This window comes from Mus caroli, unplaced genomic scaffold (genome assembly GCF_978045245.1).
Source record: "Mus caroli unplaced genomic scaffold, Mus_caroli_1 scaffold_14, whole genome shotgun sequence".
In the NCBI taxonomy this organism is placed as follows: Eukaryota; Metazoa; Chordata; class Mammalia; order Rodentia; family Muridae; genus Mus; species Mus caroli.
Window position 1 is genome coordinate 86,408,588 of NW_028227269.1, and position 20,184 is coordinate 86,428,771.

General features: G+C 42.3%; 1 pseudogene; it reads left to right on the forward strand.

Annotated features, from left to right (window-relative positions):
* LOC110306567 (mRNA export factor GLE1-like) overlaps positions 1–20,184 on the forward strand; it is a 112,883-nt pseudogene that overhangs the window by 86,944 nt on the left and 5,755 nt on the right.

Genomic DNA, 20,184 nt, shown 5'->3' on the forward strand with positions numbered 1-20,184 from the left:
ACCCTCAAAATATGTATCCCTGCACTTTAAATGGACTTGCTCGGGGCATAATAAAAACAATTTCAGGACTGGAAAGATTGCTCAATGCTTGAAAGCACTGACTAGTCTTTCAGAGGTCATGCATTCAATTCCTAAAAACCAAACAGTTGTTCACAACCATGTGTAATGGGTACCAACACCCTCATTTGGTTCTTGTGTCTAAGACAGTTACAGTATGGTCATAGATATAAATTAGTCTTAAAAATATTTTTTTCTCAGTTCACAGAAGAATGAAAAATTGAAGAAAGTCACAGGTTGTGTTACTTAGATCCACTTTGGGACACAAAATAACACATGAAAGCAGTTGACATAGGCACATATGATAATTATTTGAAGTCATGGTGCATCCAGTGAAAACAGAAAAGCACAGGCCAACTAGAAAGTTCATCTCCATCTCCTTAAGATGTGAGAAAGGCTTAGTAACAAACCAACCAGCCAGAATAGTACAAAACAAATTAACAACAACAACATCCCCAGAAACACTATTGAATTCATTTTCTGTTGGCCATCTCCTTCTGGGTATGGGGCTTTCCCTTAAGAGTGGTTTCGTACATAGTAAGACACCCTTGTAGAAAACCAACTTTTCCTTTGGGAGCAGTTACTAGAGATAGTGTCTGGAACCAAACCAGGTCCTCTGCAAGAACAGCCAATGCTCTGAACAACTGAGCTATTTCTCCAGTCCCTATTTGCTAGTTTTTACAAATGACATTTAAAAGCATACAAATGAAAGCTAACTGAAATCTTTGTGTTCTCCAAGCCCAGCCTTTTTGAGACTTTACTTTTGGCCATTGCTATGGTGAGCACAAGACACACTGTGTAACCCTGGTATTTTTCTTGTGTGCATCCATTTCAAATTCTACCTTTCCCCTCATAGTCTTATTTACCTATATCATAGTGCCTGAAGAAGCCTTGAATATTTGCTACCCTTAACACTTAGCATAACTCACTCTTACTTTTCTGGACCAAAGTTAGGACCACACTAGTAAACATCATCTTTTGTTTCTAGTTTTATTTCTGTGGCTGTTGTTAAAATACTCCAGCCAAACACAATTTCCAGGAGGAAGGACTTCTCTGGTTTACAATTCCAGGTTACAACCCACCAAGAGATGTCAAGGCAGCTAGTGAAATCCCACACACACTCCAAAGCAAGAGGGACTTGCTTCCTTGCAGAGAAGGAAGGAGGGAGGTAAGAAGGCAGGCAAGGAACTTCATGAAAGACCCCAGTTTCTGAGCAGTCTAGTCACCAAGGAAGGCCACAAGAGGTTCTAGACATGGTTGTGGCCAGGTTTCCTCTGCTCCCTAGCTTAAATAATCCTTAAAGAAAAATGGAAAATATATGTTCTCCCAGAACTTTCCATAACCAGAACACAAATCCATGACCTACCTGGTGAGTACCATCTTCTTTGACAGATGACTAAGAGACTTTAGATTGATGATTCTTTCTTCCTGAGATAGGGTTTATCTGTGTACTCCAGGCTGTCCTGGAACTCTTTGTACAGAACAGATTGGCCTAGATCAGATGTCCTCTTGCCTGTGTCTCCCAATGTGAAGGCAGCAAGATGAGACTACTGTGTCTCAGCCTGCGCAAAGCTTGAGTATATATACATTGCCCCAAAGCCCCACCTCTACAATGTCACACCTCTAATCCAAAAAGGCCACACCTACCAATAATACCACACCTAGCTCCAAGAATAATTCAATCCCCACACCAAACAAACAAACAAACAAACAAACAAACAAACAAACAGACACTTCTTAGCCAGGCGTGGTAGCCCACGCCTTTAATCCCAGCACTCTGGAAGTGGAGGCAGGTGGATTTCTGAGTTCGAGGCCAGCCTGGTCTACAAAGTGAGTTCTAGGACAAACAGGGCTATACAGAGAAACTCTGTCTCAACAAAACAAAACAAAACAAAACAAAACAAAACAAAACAAAACAAAGTGGGGGGCGGAGATGGCTATGTTTTCTTATGTCAAGGCTCATTTTCCACAAAGGCATATCATATGGGATCCTTGTATCATGATGATCCCTCATTGTCCTCATAAGACTATGGTTATATAGAGATCAGCAATTTTACTTACAACACAATTAACAGAGTAGATTTGTAAAGCTGATTTGCTGTCACAGTTGGGAAAGGCTCTTGCTGCCATGCTTGACTACCAGAGTATTCTCAGATAGATGGATGAAACATAATCTCTCAGGTTGTTCTCTGACCTTCACACGGGTGTTTTGGTACTTTGACAAACACACACAAAAACAAACACCCACACACTCATACACTACATGCAACAAATCTTATTTTATACTTTTATTATATATATAAAGGTGTTTTGTGTGTATGTCCATCTGTAACCACATGCATGCTTGTTGACCATGGAGGTTAAAAGAGGGCATTGGACCTCTGGTTACTGGAGTAGCACATGCTTGCCTGCCATCATGTGGGTGGTGGCAATTATTTCTCTTAACTGGTCTCTTAAACCCAAAAATATAGTATTTATAAATGACTTACTACAAGCAATGCTTTCCTTTAATTAGGTGGGATGTGGGTTTGGTACCTTGTGCTAGCTTTTCTTTTTTTTTTTTTTTTTTTTTTTTTTTATACAATTATAATAGCATATTTTACTTTTTTATGTATTTATTTATTTATTTATTTATTTGGTTTTTCTTTTTTTTTTTTTTTTTTTTTTTATATTTTTATTACATAATTTCCTCAATTACATTTCCAATACTATCCCAAAAGTCCCCCATAGCGCCCCCCACTTCCCTACCCACCCATTCCCATTCTTTTGGCCCTGGCATTCCCCTATATTGGGGCATATAAAGTTTGCAAGTCCACTGGGCCTCTCTTTCCATTGATGGCCGACTAGGCCATCTTTCGATACATATGCAGCTAGAGACAAGAGCTCCAGGGTTCCGGTTAGTACATCATGTTGTTCCAACAATAGGGTTGCAGATCCCTTTAGCTCCTTGGGTACTTTCTCTAGCTTCTCCATTGGGAGCCCTGTGATACATCCAATAGCTGACTGTGAACATCCACTCCTGTGTTTGCTAGGCCCCGGCATCATCTCACAAGAGACAGCTATATTTGGGTCCTTTCAGCAAGATCTTGCTAGTGTATGCAATGGTGTCAGCGTTTAGAAGCTGATTATGGGACGGATCCCTGGATACAGCAGTCTCTAAATGGTCCATCCTTTCATCACAGCTACGAACTTTGTCTCTGTAGCTCCTTCCCTGGGTGTTTTGTTCCCAATTCTAGGAAGGTGCACAGTGTCCACACGTTGGTCTTCATTCTTCTTGAGTTTCATGCGTTTAGCAAATTGTATCTTATATCTTGGGTATCCTAAGTTTTGGGCTAATATCCACTTATCAATGAATACATATTGTGTGAGTTCTTTTGTGATTGTGTTACTTCACTCAAGATGATGCCCTCCAGGTCCATCCATTTGGCTAGGAATTTCATAAATTCATTCTTTTTAATAGCTGAGTAGTACTCCATTGTGTAAATGTACCATAATTTCTGTATCCATTCCTCTGTTGAGGGACATCTGGGTTCTTTCCAGCTTCTGGCTATTATAAATAGGGCTGCTATGAACATAGTGGAGCATGTGTCCTTTTTACCGGTTGGGACATCTTCTGGATATATGCCCAGGAGAGGTATTGCTGGATCCTCCGGTAGTACTATGTCCAATTTTCTGAGGAACCGCCAGACTGATTTCCAGAGTGGTTGTACAAGCTTGCAATCCCACCAACAATGGAGGAGTGTTCCTCTTTCTCCACATCCTCGCCAGCATCTGCTGTCACCTGAATTTTTGATCTTAGCCATTCTGACTGGTGTGAGGTGGAATCTCAGGGTTGTTTTGATTTGCATTTCCCTGATGATTAAGGATGTTGAACATTTTTTCAGGTGCTTCTCTGCCATTCGGTATTCCTCAGGTGAGAATTCTTTGTTCAGTTCTGAGCCCCATTTTTTAATGGGGTTATTTGACTTTCTGGAGTCCACCTTCTTGAGTTCTTTATATATATTGGATATTAGTCCCTTATCTGATTTAGGATAGGTGAAGATCCTTTCCCAATCTGTTGGTGGTTTTTTTGTCTTATTGATGGTGTCTTTAGCCTTGCAGAAGCTTTGTAGTTTCATGAGGTCCCACTTGTCAATTCTCGATCTTACAGCACAAGCCATTACTGTTCTATTCAGGAATTTTTCCCCTGTGCCCATATCTTCAAGGCTTTTCCCCACTTTCTCCTCTATAAGTTTCAGTGTCTCTGGTTTTATGTGAAGTTCCTTGATCCACTTAGACTTGACCTTAGTACAAGGAGATAGGAATGGATCGATTCGCATTCTTCTACATGTTAACAACCAGTTGTGCCAGCACCATTTGTTGAAAATGCTGTCTTTCTTCCACTGGATGTTTTTAGCTCCCTTGTCGAAGATCAAGTGACCCTAGGTGTGTGGGTTCATTTCTGGGTCTTCAATTCTATTCCATTGGTCTATTTGTCTGTCACTATACCAGTACCATGCAGTTTTTATCACAATTGCTCTGTAGTAGAGCTTTAGGTCCGGCATGGTGATTCCACCAGAGGTTCTTTTATCCTTGAGAAGAGTTTTTGCTATCCTAGGTTTTTTGTTATTCCAGATGAATTTGCAGATTGCACTTTCTAATTCGTTGAAGAATTGATTTGGAATTTTGATGGGGATTGCATTGAATCTGTAGATTGCTTTTGGCAAGATAGCCATTTTTACAATGTTGATCCTGCCAATCCATGAGCATGGGAGATCTTTCCATCTTCTGAGATCTTCTATAATTTCTTTCTTCAGAGACTTGAAGTTTTTATTATACAGATCTTTCACTTCCTTAGTTAGAGTCACGCCAAGATATTTTATATTATTTGTGACTATTGAGAAGGGTGTTGTTTCCCTAATTTCTTTCTCAGCCTGTTTATTCTTTGTGTAGAGAAAGGCCATTGATTTGTTTGAGTTAATTTTATATCCAGCTACTTCACCGAAGCTGTTTATCAGGCTTAGGAGTTCTCTGGTGGAATTTTTAGGGTCACTTATATATACTATCATATCATCTGCAAAAAGTGATATTTTGACTTCCTCTTTTCCAATTTGTATCCCTTTGATCTCCTTTTGTTGTCGAATTGCTCTGGCTAGGACTTCAAGTACAATGTTGAATAGGTATGGAGAAAGTGGACAGCCTTGTCTAGTCCCTGATTTTAGAGGGATTGCTTCAAGCTTCTCACCATTTACTTTGATGTTGGCTACTGGTTTGCTGTAGATTGCTTTTATCATGTTTAGGTATGGGCCTTGAATTCCTGATCTTTCCAAGACTTTTATCATGAATGGGTGTTGGATCTTGTCAAATGCTTTTTCCGCATCTAAGGAGATGACCATGTGGTTTTTATCTTTGAGTTTGTTTATATACTGGATTACGTTGATGGATTTCCGTATATTGAACCATCCCTGCATCCCTGGGATGAAACCTACTTGGTCAGGATGGATGATTGTTTTGATGTGTTCTTGGATTCGGTTAGCAAGAACTTTATTGAGGATTTTTGCATCAATATTCATAAGGGATATTGGTCTGAAGTTTTCTATCTTTGTTGGGTCTTTTTGTGGTTTAGGTATCAGAGTAATTGTGGCTTCATAGAATGAGTTGGGTAGAGTACCTTCTGTTTCTATTTTGTGGAATAGTTTGTGAAGAACTGGGATTAGATCTTCTTTGAAGGTCTGATAGAACTCTGCACTAAACCCATCTGGTCCTGGGCTTTTTTTAGTTGGGAGACTATTAATGACTGCTTCTATTTCTTTGGGGGATATAGGGCTGTTTAGATCATTAACCTGATCTTGATTCAACTTTGGTACCTGGTATCTGTCTAGGAACTTGTCCATTTCATCCAGGTTCTCCAGTTTTGTTGAGTATAGCCTTTGGTAGAAGGATCTGATGGTGTTTTGGATGTCTTCAGGATCTGTTGTTATGTCTCCTTTTTCATTTCTGATTTTGTTAATTAGGATGCTTTCCCTGTGCCCTCTAGTGAGTCTGGCTAAGGGTTTATCTATCTTGTTGATTTTCTCAAAGAACCAGCTCCTTGATTGGTTGATTCTTTGAATAGTTTTTCTTGTTTCCACTTGGTTGATTTCACCCCTGAGTTTGATTATTTCCTGCCGTCTACTCCTCTTGGGTGAATTTGCTTCCTTTTGTTCTAGTGCTTTTAGGTGTGTTGTCAAGCTGCTAATGTGTGCTCTCTCTAGTTTCCTTTTGGAGGCACTCAGAGCTATGAGTTTTCCTCTTAAAAATGCTTTCATTGCGTCCCATAAGTTTGGGTATGTTGTGGCTTCATTTTCATTGAACTCTAAAAAGTCCTTAATTTCTTTCTTTATTCCTTCCTTGACCAAGGTATCATTGAGAAGAGTGTTGTTCAGTTTCCACGTGAAGGTGGGCTTTCTATTATTTATTTTGTTATTGAAGATCAGCCTTAGTCCATGGTGATCTGATAGGATGCATGGGACAATTTCAATATTTTTATATCTGTTGAGGCCTGTTTTGTGACCAATTATGTGGTCAATTTTGGAGAAGGTACCATGAGGTGCTGAGAAGAAGGTATATCCTTTTGTTTTAGGATAGAATGTTCTGTAGATATCTGCCAGATCCATTTGATTCATAATTTCTCTTAGTTTCACTGTGTCCCTGTTTAGTTTCTGTTTCCATGATCTGTCCATTGGTGAAAGTGGTGTGTTGAAGTCTCCCACTATTATTGTATGAGGTGCAATGTGTGCTTTGAGATTTACTAAAGTTTCTTTAATGAATGTGGCTGCCTTTGTATTTGGAGCATAGATATTCAGGATTGATAGTTCCTCTTGGAGGATTTTACCTTTGATGAGTATGAAGTGTCCCTCCCTGTCTTTTTTAATGACTTTGGGTTGGAAGTCAATCTTATCAGATATTAGAATGGCTACTCCAGCTTGTTTCTTCATGCCATTTGCTTGGAGAATTGTTTTCCAGCCTTTCATTCTGAGGTAGTGTCTATCCTTTTCTCTGAGATGAGTTTCCTGTAAGCAGCAAAATGTTGGGTCTTGTTTGTGTAGCCAGTTTGTTAGTCTATGTCTTTTTATCGGGGAGTTGAGTCCATTGATATTAAGAGATATTAAGGAAAAGAAATTGGTGTTTCCTGTTATTTTTGATGTTAAAGTTGGCATTTTGTTCTTGTGGCTGTCTTCTTTTAGGTTTGTTGAGGGATTACCTTCTTGTTGTTTCTAGGGTGTGGTTCCTGTCCTTGTATTGGTTTTTTTCTGTTATTATCCTTTGAAGGGCTGGATTCGTGGAGAGATAATGTGTGAATTTGGTTTTGTCGTGGAATACTTTGGTTTCTCCATCTATGTTAATTGAGAGTTTGGCTGGGTATAGTAGCCTGGGCTGGAATTTGTGTTCTTTTAGTGTCTGTATAACATCTGTCCAGGATCTTCTGGCTTTCATAGTCTCTGGTGAAAAATCTGGTGTAATTCTGATAGGCTTGCCTTTATATGTTACTTGGCCTTTTTCTCTTACTGCTTTTAGTATTCTATCTTTATTTAGAGCATTTGTTGCTCTGATTATTATGTGTCGGGAGGTATTTCTTTTCTGATCCAGTCTATTTGGAGTTCTGTAGGCTTCTTGTATGTTCATGGGCATCTCTTTCTTTAGATTTGGGAAGTTTTCTTCTATAATTTTGTTGAAGATGTTCGCTGGTCCTTTGAGTTGAGAATCTTCATTCTCATCCACTCCTATTATCCGTAGGTTTGGTCTTCTCATTGCGTCCTGGATTTCTTGGATGTTTTGAGTTAGGATCTTTTTGCATTTTACATTTTCCTTGATTGTTGTGCCGATGTTCTCTATGGAATCTTCTGCACCTGAGATTCTCTCTTCCATCTCTTGTATTCTGTTGCTGATGCTTGCATCTATGGTTCCAGATTTCTTTCCTAGGGTTTCTATCTCCAGTGTTGCCTCATTTTGGGTTTTCTTTATTGTGTCTACTTCCCTTTTTAGGTCTAGTATGGTTTTGTTCATTTCCATCATCTGTTTGGATGTGTTTTCCTGTTTTTCTGTAAGGACTTCTACCTGTTTGATTATGTTATCCTGTTTTTCTTTAAGGATTTGTAACTCTTTAGCAGTGTTCTCCTGCAATTCTTTAAGGGATTTTTGTGCTTCCTCTTTATTGTCTTCTTCCTTTTTAGCAGTGTTCTCCTGCATTTCTTTAAGTGTGTTATTAACGTCCTTCTTGAAGTCCTCTATCATCATCAGGAGATATGCTTTTAAATCCGTGTCTAGCTTTTCCGGTGTGTTGGGGTGCCCTGGACTGGGTGAAGTGGGGGTGCTGGGTTCTGATGATGGTGAGTGGTCTTGGTTTCTGTTAGTAAGATTATTACGTTTACCTTTCGCCATCTGGTAATCTCTGGGGTTAGTTGTTATCGTTGTCACTATTTAAAGATTGGAGCAGAAGCTGTGTTCCACTCACCAGCAGTCCCAAAATCCTGCGGCGGGGGTCGTGGGTAGCTGGCGGGTGTCAGGCAACCCTGCGCTCCTGCTACCCTGGCGCTGATCCGGCCGGGTGAGGCCTGTGGCCCTACTCAGGCTGGTTTCTGCTTCCCTAACTAATGCAGTCTCAGGTCCCGCGCAATTGGATTGGAGCAGAAGCTGTGCTCCCCTCACCAGAAGTCTTAAGATCCTGTGGCGGGTGTTGTGGGCAGTTGGCGAGTGTCAGCAGACCCTGCGCCCCAGCTGCTCAGGTGCTTTTCTGACCGGAAGAGGCTTGTGGCCCTGTGTGGGCCGGATTTCTCTCTCCCCAACCAGAGCAGTCTCAGGTCCCGCGTGATTGGACTGGAGCAGAAGCTGTGTTCCACTCACCAGCAGTCCCAAAATCCTGCGGCGGGGGTCGTGGGTAGCTGGCGGGTGTCAGGCAACCCTGCGCTCCCGCTACCCCGGCGCTGATCCAGCCGGATGAGGCCTGTGGTCCTACTCAGGCCGGTTTCTGCTTCCCTAACTAATGCAGTCTCAGGTCCCGCGCAATTGGATTGGAGCAGAAGCTGTGTTCCACTCACCAGCAGTCCCAAAATCCTGCGGCGGGGGTCGTGGGTAGCTGGCGGGTGTCAGGCAACCCTGCGCTCCCGCTACCCCGGCGCTGATCCAGCCGGATGAGGCCTGTGGTCCTACTCAGGCCGGTTTCTGCTTCCCTAACTAATGCAGTCTCAGGTCCCGCGCAATTGGATTGGAGCAGAAGCTGTGCTCCCCTCACCAGAAGTCTTAAGATCCTGTGGCGGGTGTTGTGGGCAGTTGGCGAGTGTCAGCAGACCCTGCGCCCCAGCTGCTCAGGTGCTTTTCTGACCGGAAGAGGCTTGTGGCCCTGTGTGGGCCGGATTTCTCTCTCCCCAACCAGAGCAGTCTCAGGTCCCGCGCAATTGGACTGGAGCAGAAGCTGTGTTCCACTCACCAGCAGTCCCAAAATCCTGCGGCGGGGGTCGTGGGTAGCTGGCGGGTGTCAGGCAACCCTGCGCTCCTGCTACCCTGGCGCTGATCCGGCCGGGTGAGGCCTGTGGCCCTACTCAGGCTGGTTTCTGCTTCCCTAACTAATGCAGTCTCAGGTCCCGCACAATTGGATTGGAGCAGAAGCTGTGCTCCCCTCACCAGAAGTCTTAAGATCCTGTGGCGGGTGTTGTGGGCAGTTGGCGAGTGTCAGCAGACCCTGCGCCCCAGCTGCTCAGGTGCTTTTCTGACCGGAAGAGCTTGTGCTAGCTTTTCATGAGTGCCCTAGTTCATCTGCCTCTAGAACTTAGTATGTCACCTGAGTTTCAGCCCCTCCTCCCCAGCAACTTACAAAACATACAAAGAACAAACCAAAACTTCAGAAGACCTAACTTCTCTCTGTCTCAGTTTAAACCCCAGAAACTCAAAGTTATAAGGAAGTTGCAGTGAGCTGACAGGGCTGAGGAGGAGGTTGCTCACTCCCTGCAGTACTCACTAAACTAGCAAGAAGACTTGAATTCGATGCAATTCATTTCTGTAAAATGGTGGATGTATTATAAACAAACCCCAACAGATAGCTTCAGTGAGCTTTTATCAGTTCACTAGCATTGGTTCTTGGAAAAGCAGGTTTGACCAACACAGGACACCCAGAACAACAAACACCACATGTGCTAGAGGGAGTTGTAGGTGTTGGCTGGTGGGGCCACAAAGATCCACAAAAAGGGAAAGACTGGATTCTCTGCCTGCAAAGATGCAGCCAACAGCAACTTTTGTGGTCTAAATATGCTTGGCCCAGGGTGTTGTAGTATTCGGGAATTCTGGCCTTGTTACAGTAGATGTGTCACCATGGTCTTGGACTTTTTAAGACCCTCATTGTAGCTGCCTGGAAGTCAGTATTCTGCTAGCAGCTTTCAGATGAAGATATAAAACTCTCAGCTAGTCCTGCACTTTGTCTGCCTGGATGCTACTATGTTCCTGCCTTAATAATAATGTACTGAACCTCTGAACATTGAAGCCAGTCCCAATGAAATGTTATCCTTATAGAAGTTGCCCTGATTGTGGTGTTTGCTCATGGCAGTCAAACCCCAGCCAAGTCAGAAGTTGGTACCAGGGAATGGGGTATTGCTGTAACAGGTCTGAAAATGCTTCTCTTTGGGAGAATGTAGATTTGGGGACTTTGGATTTAGAAAGCAGTGGAATGCTTCAAATGGGACTTACTGGGCTATCTTAGTAGGAATATGGAAGACAATGTTACTGAGAGTGATCTGAAATGTGCAGTCCTGGCCCAAGAGATTTCAGTGGAGAAGAACTTCAGTATGTGGCCTAGAGACTTTTTTTTTTTTTTGTAGTATTTTGGTGAACAGTATGGCTACTTTCTATCATAGTCTGAAAAGCCAGAATGAGACTAAAATTCAGAAATTCAGATTAATTGCATTGGTAAAGGAGGTCTCAGAAATGCCCGTCATAGACTTTATTCTCTGCTTACATCTCACGAAGAACATTTGGAATATGCATAACTAGCTTACAAAGGAAAAGTACAAAATAAATAGTATTAACGGGGGGGGGCACCAGGAAGTGAAATGGTGCTGAATTCTGAGTTCAAGGATATTAAATTGAATTAAGGGAGTTGTAACCTTGTGGCAAGATTTGACACAATGAAATTTAGATCCATTATGCTGGTGCATTGCTTCAATCCCAGGAGATAAAGCCAAGCAGATTTCTGAGGTCAAGGTCAGCCAGAGAAAAAGCAAGTTTTAGGTGAAGAAAAGCTTAAATCCAGGCATGGTGGTACACACCTTTAATCCCAGGAGACAGGCATCCAGATCTCTGAGTCAAGGTCAGTCTCCAGGCCAAGATCCTGGACAGTCAAGCTTAGGCAGTGAAGGAGTTGGAAAAGAGGAAGCTGGTGATGTTGTAAGAGAACAAAGTGACCGTGATCCAGCCCCTGCAAGCAGCAGAACTTGTCAGCTTTGGACATGTGGCTCTGGCTCTATAGCCTAGAATAGGAGACTTGAGACAATTGGTGGTGGAGTTAGGAAATTAGTGGTGATTATGTAGAGACCAGCATTGCTAAGGTGAAATCTTCAGGGAAATGTTTTCTGAGAACATAAGGAACCTGTGTTCCAGAGATAGGCAAGGTTGTGTGTACCTCCTGCTGCAGCTGGACTTGGTAATGTGTTAGAGTCACCCAGGTGGTACTGGATTTGAGAAAAAAAAAAAAGGTCATAAAAGGACTGTCTTCTGTGAGCTTGACTTAAGTGACCCCACTCTCTGGTCTCACAAAAGTTCAAGCATGGAGTGACATCCCCAAGGTGTCTAAGGGGAAGCACTTAGTCAATTTCAATGTATAGGAAAAAAAGCAGGAAAGTGAAAGTGGGTTCCTGGGAATAAGCAGCTATTCTGCTAAAGTGCCTGGGGCTAAGTCCTGGAAAGCAGTGAGGATGTGGCAGAGTTCTTGCAGAATACAGACACATCTTGTCTTTATACAAGCTATGAGCTGAGCAATTAATCACAGATTTTCTGAAAGACTCTAGAGACAAAAGTTGCAGCTAAGTGCCTCTTCTTCTTCTTCTTCTTTATTATTATTATTATTGGATATTTTCTTTATTAACATTTGTTTTCCTTCCTTCCTTCCTTCCTTCCTTCCTTCCTTCCTTCCTTCCTTCCTTCCTTCCTTCTTTCTTTCTTTCTTTCTTTCTTTCTTTCTTTCTTTCTTTCTTTCTTTCTTTCTTTCTTTCTTTCTTTCTCTCTTTCTCTCTTTCTCTTTTTCTTTTTTTGTTTTTTGAGACAGGGTTTCTCTGTTTAGCCCTAGCTGTTCTGGAACTCACTTTGTAGAGCAGGCTGGCCTGGAACTCTGAAATCTGACTGCCTCTGCCTCTCAAGTTCCTTTATTTACATTCATCTATAACCCCTTTCTGTTTTTTGGGTTTCTACTTAAAAAAAACCTGCCCTCCCCCTATCCACTGCCCCCCCCATCTCACTCACTTTTTCTTCCTGCCCCTGGTATTCCCCCACACTAGGGTATACAACCTTCATAGGACAAAGGGCCTCTCCTCCCATTAATATCTGTCTAGGACATCCTTTGCTGCATATGTAGTTCGAACCAGGAGTCCCACTATGTGTGCTCTTTGGTTGGTGGTTCAATCCCTGGGAGCCCTTGGAAACTGGCTAGTTCATACTTGTTCCTCCTATGGGACTGCAAACCCCTTCAGCTCCTTGGGTCCTTTCTCTAGCTCCTTCATTGTGGATCCTATTCTCAGTCCAATGGATGGCTGTGAGCATCCACCTCTGTATTTGTGAGGCACTGGCAGATCCACTCAGGAGAGAGCTTGTAAGGTAGAAAATTTAAGTTTGACCTCCCTAGACCAAGTTGGAGCCAAGAAAAAAAAATAGTTGGGCCCTGAAGCACCCTGTTCTGAGAACTGGCTGACCATGAAGAGATAATTACTCAAGCCGGTTCAGATATCTTTTTCCAAGACCTGGCTGATCACAAAAGTTGAATTAAAATCTTGAGAACAATCTGGAGTATCAGGGAGTTTCCTCTTGTGATTTTTATATCCCCCTTGTGATTTTTCACTGGTATTTTCAAATGACGCACTCCCTACCCTCTTGAGTTATGGTTTTTCCTTTAAATACCCGCTTTCCCAGCTACTAGGGGTCGAACTCCTCTACCCCTGCATTGGAACAAGTAGGCCCCAGCGCACTGGTTCCTGTCCATAAACTTCGTGCAATTGCAGCACGAATGGTTTCCCATGAGTTACTGGGGGGCGGGGGTGTCATGACATCCTGAGACTTACGTGAGGGCCCATTCATGATAAAAGTCTTGGAAAGATCAGGAATTCAAGGCCCATACCTAAACATGATAAAAGCAATCTACAGCAAACCAGTAGCCAACATCAAAGTAAATGGTCAGAAGCTTGAAGCAATCCCTCTAAAATCAGGGACTAGACAAGGCTGTCCACTTTCTCCATACCTATTCAACATTGTACTTGAAGTCCTAGCCAGAGCAATTCGACAACAAAAGGAGATCAAAGGGATACAAATTGGAAAAGATGAAGTCAAAATATCACTTTTTGCAGATGATATGATAGTATATATAAGTGACCGTAAAAATTCCACCAGAGAACTCCTAAACCTGATAAACAGCTTCGCTGAAGTAGCTGGATATAAAATTAACTCAAACAAATCAATGGCCTTTCTCTACACAAAGAATAAACAGGCTGAGAAAGAAATTAGGGAAACAACACCCTTCTCAATAGTCACAAATAATATAAAATATCTTGGCGTGACTCTAACTAAGGAAGTGAAAAATCTGAATAGTAAAAACTTCAAGTCCCTGAAGAAAGAAATTATAGAAGATCTCAGAAGATGGAAAGATCTCCCATGCTCATGGATTGGCAGGATCAACATTGTAAAAATGGCTATCTTGCCAAAAGCAATCTACAGATTCAATGCAATCCCCATCAAAATTCCAACTCAATTCTTCAACGAATTAGAAAGTGCAATCTGCAATTTCATCTGGAATAAGAAAAAAACTAGGATAGCAAAAACACTCCTCAAGGATAAAAGAACCTCTGGTGGAATCACCATGCCGAACCTAAAGCTTTACTACAGAGCAATTGGGATAAAAACTGCGTGGTACTGGTATAGTAACAGACAAATAGACCAATTTAATAGAATTGAAGACCCAGAAATGAACCCACACACCTACGGTCACTTGATGTTCCACAAGGGAGCTAAAAACATCCAGTGGAAGAAAGACAGCATTTTCAACAAATGGTGCTGGCACAACTGGTTGTTAACATGTAGAAGAATGCGAATCGATCCATTCCTATCTCCTTGTACTAAGGTCAAGTCTAAGTGGATCAAGGAACTTCACATAAAACCAGAGACACTGAAACTTATAGAGGAGAAAGTGGGGAAAAGCCTTGAAGATATGGGCACAGGGGAAAAATTCTTGAATAGAACAGCAATGGCTTGTGCTGTAAGATCGAGAATTGACAAGTGGGACCTCATGAAACTGCAAAGCTTCTGCAAGGCTAAAGACACCATCAATAAGACAAAAAAACCACCAACAGATTGGGAAAGGATCTTCACCTATCCTAAATCAGATAAGGGACTAATATCCAATATATAGAAAGAACTCAAAAAGGTGGACTCCAGAAAGTCAAATAACCCCATTAAAAAATGGGGCTCAGAACTGAACAAAGAATTCTCACCTGAGGAATACCGAATGGCAGAGAAGCACCTGTAAAAATATTCAACATCCTTAATCATCAGGGTAATGCAAATCAAAACAATCCTGAGATTCCACCTCACACCAGTCAGAATGGCTAAGATCAAAAATTCAGGTGACAGCAGATGCTGGCGAGGATGTGGAGAAAGAGGAACACTCCTCCATTGTTGGTGGGATTGCAAGCTTGTACAACCACTCTGGAAATCAGTCTGGCGGTTCCTCAGAAAATTGGACATAGTACTACCAGAGGATCCAGCAATACCTCTCCTGGGCATATATCCAGAAGATGTCCCAACCGGTAAGAAGGACACATGCTCCACTATGTTCATAGCAGCCCTATTTATAATAGCCAGAAGCTGGAAAGAACCCAGATGTCCGTCAACAGTGGAATGGACACAGAAATTATGGTACATTTACACAATGGAGTACTACTCAGCTATTAAAAAGAATGAATTTATGAAATTCCTAGCCAAATGGATGGACCTGGAGGGCATCATCTTGAGTGAGGTAACACAATCACAAAAGAACTCACACAATATGTATTCACTGATAAGTGGATATTAGCCCAAAACTTAGGATACCCAAGATATAAGATACAATTTGCTAAACGCATGAAACTCAAGAAGAATGAAGACCAACGTGTGGACACTGTGCCCCTTCTTAGAATTGGGAACAAAACACCCAGGGAAGGAGTTACAGAGACAAAGTTCGTAGCCGTGATGAAAGGATGGACCATTTAGAGACTGCCGTATCCAGGGATCCATCCCATAATCAGCTTCTAAACACTGACACCATTGCATACACTAGCAAGATTTTGCTGAAAGGACCCAAATATAGCTGTCTCTTGTGAGAACATGCCGGGGCCTAGCAAACACAGGAGTGGATGCTCACAGTCAGCTATTGGATGGATCACAGGGCTCCCAATGGAGAAGCTAGAGAAAGTACCCAAGGAGTTAAAGGGATCTGCAACCCTATAGTTGGAACAACATGATGAACTAACCAGTACCCCGGAGCTCTTGTCTCTAGCTGCATATGTATGGAAAGATGGCCTAGTCGGCCATCAATGGAAAGAGAGGCCCATTGGACTTGCAAACTTTATATGCCCTAATATAGGGGAATGCCAGGGCCAAAAGAATGGGAATGGGTGGGCAGGGAAGTGGGGGGCGCTATGGGGGACTTTTGGGATAGCATTGGAAATGTAATTGAGGAAAACATGTAATAAAATATATTAAAATTAAAAAAAAAAGAAGATGTTTGGTGGCCCTTTGGGTTGGGAATCATCATTCTCTTCTATACCTATTATTCTCAGGTACAGTCTTTCCATTGTGTCCTGGATTTCTGGGGTGTTTTGAGTTAGGATCTTTTGACTTTTTGTATTTTCCTTTATTGTTGTGTTGTTTTTTCCTATGTCTTCTACACCTGAGATTCTCTCTTCAATCTCTTGTATTCTGTTGGTTATGCTTGCATCTGTGACTTCTGCTCTCTTTCCTAGCTTTTACATCTCCAGAAAGGGGAAAGGGGTGGTCTCCTTTTATGTTTTGTTTAATGTTCCAATTTCCACTTTTCAGTCCTGGATAATTTTGTTCAATTCCTTCACCTGTTTATGTTTTCCTGTATTTCTTTGAGGGATTTATGTCTTTTCTCTCAAGGGCTTTTACTTGTTTACCTGTGTTCCCTTGTATTTCATTAAGGGAGTTATGTCCTTGTTTATTTTTGTTGTTGGTATTTCGAAACAGGGTTTTTCTGTATAGCCCTGGCTGTCCTGGAACTCATCCTGTAGATCAGGCTGGCCTCAAACTCAGAGATCCACCTGCCTCTGCCTCCCAAGTGCTGGGATTAAAGACGTGTGCCACCACGTTCGACTTATTTATGTCCTTCTTAAAGTCCTCTATCATCTTCATGACATGAGATTTGAGATCTGAGTCCTGCTTTCTAAGTGTGTTGTTGTATCCAGTGCTTCCAGTGATGAGAGAACTGAATTCTGAGGTTGCCAAGTAGTTTTTGTTGCATATATTTTTGTGATTGCCTCTCACGATCTGGTTATCTCTGGTGTTACCTGACTGGTGCCTGCCCCTCCTATGATCCTGTGATCCTGGAAGAGTCAGAACCCCTAGGGAGTTGAGTTGCTACTGGAGTGTTGGATAAGTAGGGTGGGATCCAGAATAGTTGCTCTATTCCAGGTAAAGGTGCCAAACAGAAGTAACTCTGGTCTCTGGCTGGGCAGGATCCTGGAGGTCCCAGTTAAGGCAGGCATTGTGTGTCTGTTTTGGGGGTGGGTGGTTAGCGTCTCACCTGTGATCCTGGAAGTGTCAGAATAGCTGGAGAATCTAGCTGCAAATGGGGTGAGGGCTGATTGGGTTGGAATTCAGAGCAGAAGTTCTGCTCTCAGCACAGGACTTAGGATAAAGGTCTTAAATACCACTCCCACAGTGACACACTTACTCTAACAAGACCACATTTGTAGCCCGGCGTGGTGGCACACGTCTTTAATTCCAGCACTTGGGAGGCAGAGGCAGGTGGATCTCTGAGTTTGAGGCCAGCCTGGTCTACAGAGTTCCAGGACAGCCAGGGCTATACAGAGAAACCCTGTCTAAAAAAAAAAAAAAAAAAAAAAAAAAAAGCCAAAAACTAAAAAAACCACCACCACCACCACAACAACAACAACAACAAAAAAACAACAAACGAAAAAAACCAAGACCACATTTGCAAATAATGCCACTCCCTAGGCTAACCATATTCAGACCTTGCCAGTTGCTGTCTGATGCTTCTTGGTAGGCAGACCATTCAGGCTTTAACTGCCTGTGGATCTTTGAGAGCCCACCAGTCAACACCAGCAACTCCCTCTAGCACAGACACACTGGGCATGTGGTATTTGTTGTTCTGGGTGCCCTCTATTGGGCAAGATTGCTTGTTCCAATAATCAATGCTAGCGAGCTGATTAGATAAAGCTCACCGAAGCTATGCTAGAGGGGTTTTCTTATCCATCTTTTTTTCTTACATGAATTGCATTGAACACAAGTCTCCCTGCTTAAGCAGTGAGTACTGCACTGAGTGAGCAACCTCCTCCTCAGCCCTGTCAGCTCACTGCAACTTCCTCACAACTCTGAGTTTCCAGGGAGAAAGACTGAGACAGAGAGAAGTTAGGTCTTCTGGCTTTTTTTAAAAGGGTTTTTTATTTGTTTGTTTTTGTTTTTTGTTTTTTTGTTTTTGTAAATTGCTGGGGACCTGGGTTGACATACAAACAACTTAGGTAATGGCCATGAAAACCTTAGGCCCAGGCAAAGTAGTACAGGCCTTTAATCTGAGAACTTTGAATTCAATGTCAGTCTGGGACAAAGCAAGTCCCAGTTATGTATATAGGTATACACACCTTTAATCTAGGCCACACCTTCTGCTAGAGACCTACATAGGGACATTGGAAGGAGGAAAATAAAATCCAGAACCAGATGAGTTATAGAAACTCATGAAAACCCAGCACAAGGGAACCAAACCCACAGTGTACATACTTAAAGGAAAGCATTGACTATGGCAAGTCATTTAAAAATAAACTTTGTTGGATTGAAGAGACCCGTTAAGAGCACTGGTTACTCTTCCAGAGAACCTTTGTTCAATTCCTAGCACCCACATGTTGGCTCACAAACTTCTGCTACTGTAGTACCCAGGGCATCCAATGCCATTTTCTGGCCTCCTCAGGCATCAGACATGCCTGTGCTTACAGATGTACATGCAGACCAAAGCCAATATACATAAAATACAATTATAAAATAAGTTTGGTTACACGAAGTGTGTATGTTTGTGTGATAGTGTGTGTGTTTGTTTGTGTAAACCTGACACAAAACCAGTGTGAAGGTCAGGGAACCACCTGAGAGAGTCTGTTTTTTCCATCCATCCATCTATCTGAGACTGTACTTGGGTAGTCAACATGGCACCAAGAGTCTTTACCCACTGTGTCACCAAATCAGATTTACAGAGCTACTTTCTTAACTTTGTTGTAGTAAAATTGCTGTTCTCTATATAACCATAGGACATTGTGGAACCATCATGGTACAAGCATCCCAAATGATATAGGCCTTCATAGAAAATGTGACTTGACTGTAAGAAGACATATCCATCCTATTCTTTCAATCCTACATCCCAAGTTTTGGTGTATAGCTTTTTGATTTCCCACACTATAATGGGTATTTCTGGTTGTCAACTTGATTCTATCTGGAATGAACTACAATCCAGAATGAGAGGGCTCACCTGTTATCTAAATCTTCAGGCGAGAAGATACAACTTTCTGACCTGGATCTTGGCAGGCAGATCTTGAGGTGTAATGGCCATGAAAAATTTAGACCCAGGCAAGGTGGTATAGGCCTTTAATTCGAGGACTCTGAATTCAATGTCATCCTGGGACAAAGCAAGTCCCAGGTCCATGTATAGTGGTACACACCTTTAATCTAGGCCACACCTTCTGCTAGAGACCCACATAAGGACATTGGAAGGAGGAAAACTAACTCTTCTTTCCACTGCTTGCAAGCATCGACTTGCCAGCATATCTGTTGGAACCTCCTTCTACAGAAGTCCAGTTGAAACAACTAGCCTCGTGGGACTAAGAAACTACTGAATACTTGGGTTGACGTTTGCTGGGTTATTTGGACCATAGACCGTAAGTCATCACAATAAATTTCATCAATATAGAGTTACATCATTTCTGTGTCTAGAGAACCCTGACTAAGAGACACATTATTTTACCATTGTCCTCAGGAGTCTCTTTTGTCTTTCATTATCATAGAAAGAAGTCTATCTCAAGAGTTGTCCTTTTGTTTGTTTTGTTGGTGTGATGTGATTATTCTTGGTACAGGGAGTAGTACTATCTATCATGAAGTGTGGCCTTGTTGGAGGAGGTGTGCCACTGTGAATATGGGACTTTGAGGAAATCTATATATACAGAAGCTCTGCCCAGGGTGAGACACAGTAGTCTCCTTGCTGCCTTTGAACTGAGGTACAGAACTCTCAGATCCTTCTCTGGCACCATGTCAGACTGGATGCTGCTATGATGATAATGAACTGAACCTCTGAAAGTGTAAGCTAGCTGCAACTAAATATTGTCCTTTATCAAAGTTGCCTTGGGGGGCCGGGAGCAAGCAGGCTCTGGGGAGTAAGTGGTGTCCTAAGTGAGCATGGCCTGGGAGCAAGCAGGGAGAGGAATGAGTGGGTCCCAGAGTGAGCAAAGGCTGGAGTGAGGAGAAAAGAAGTGAAAAATAAAAGTACAAGTTGGTTTGCTTGTGGTATCTCTTATAGTATGAAACCCTAACTAAGACAGCTGATTTTGGGTTTTCCAGACAGGATTTCTTTGTGTAGCCTTGGCCATCCTAGAACTAGCTCTGTAGACCAGATTGGCCTTGAACTCACAGTGATCTTCATCTGAGATT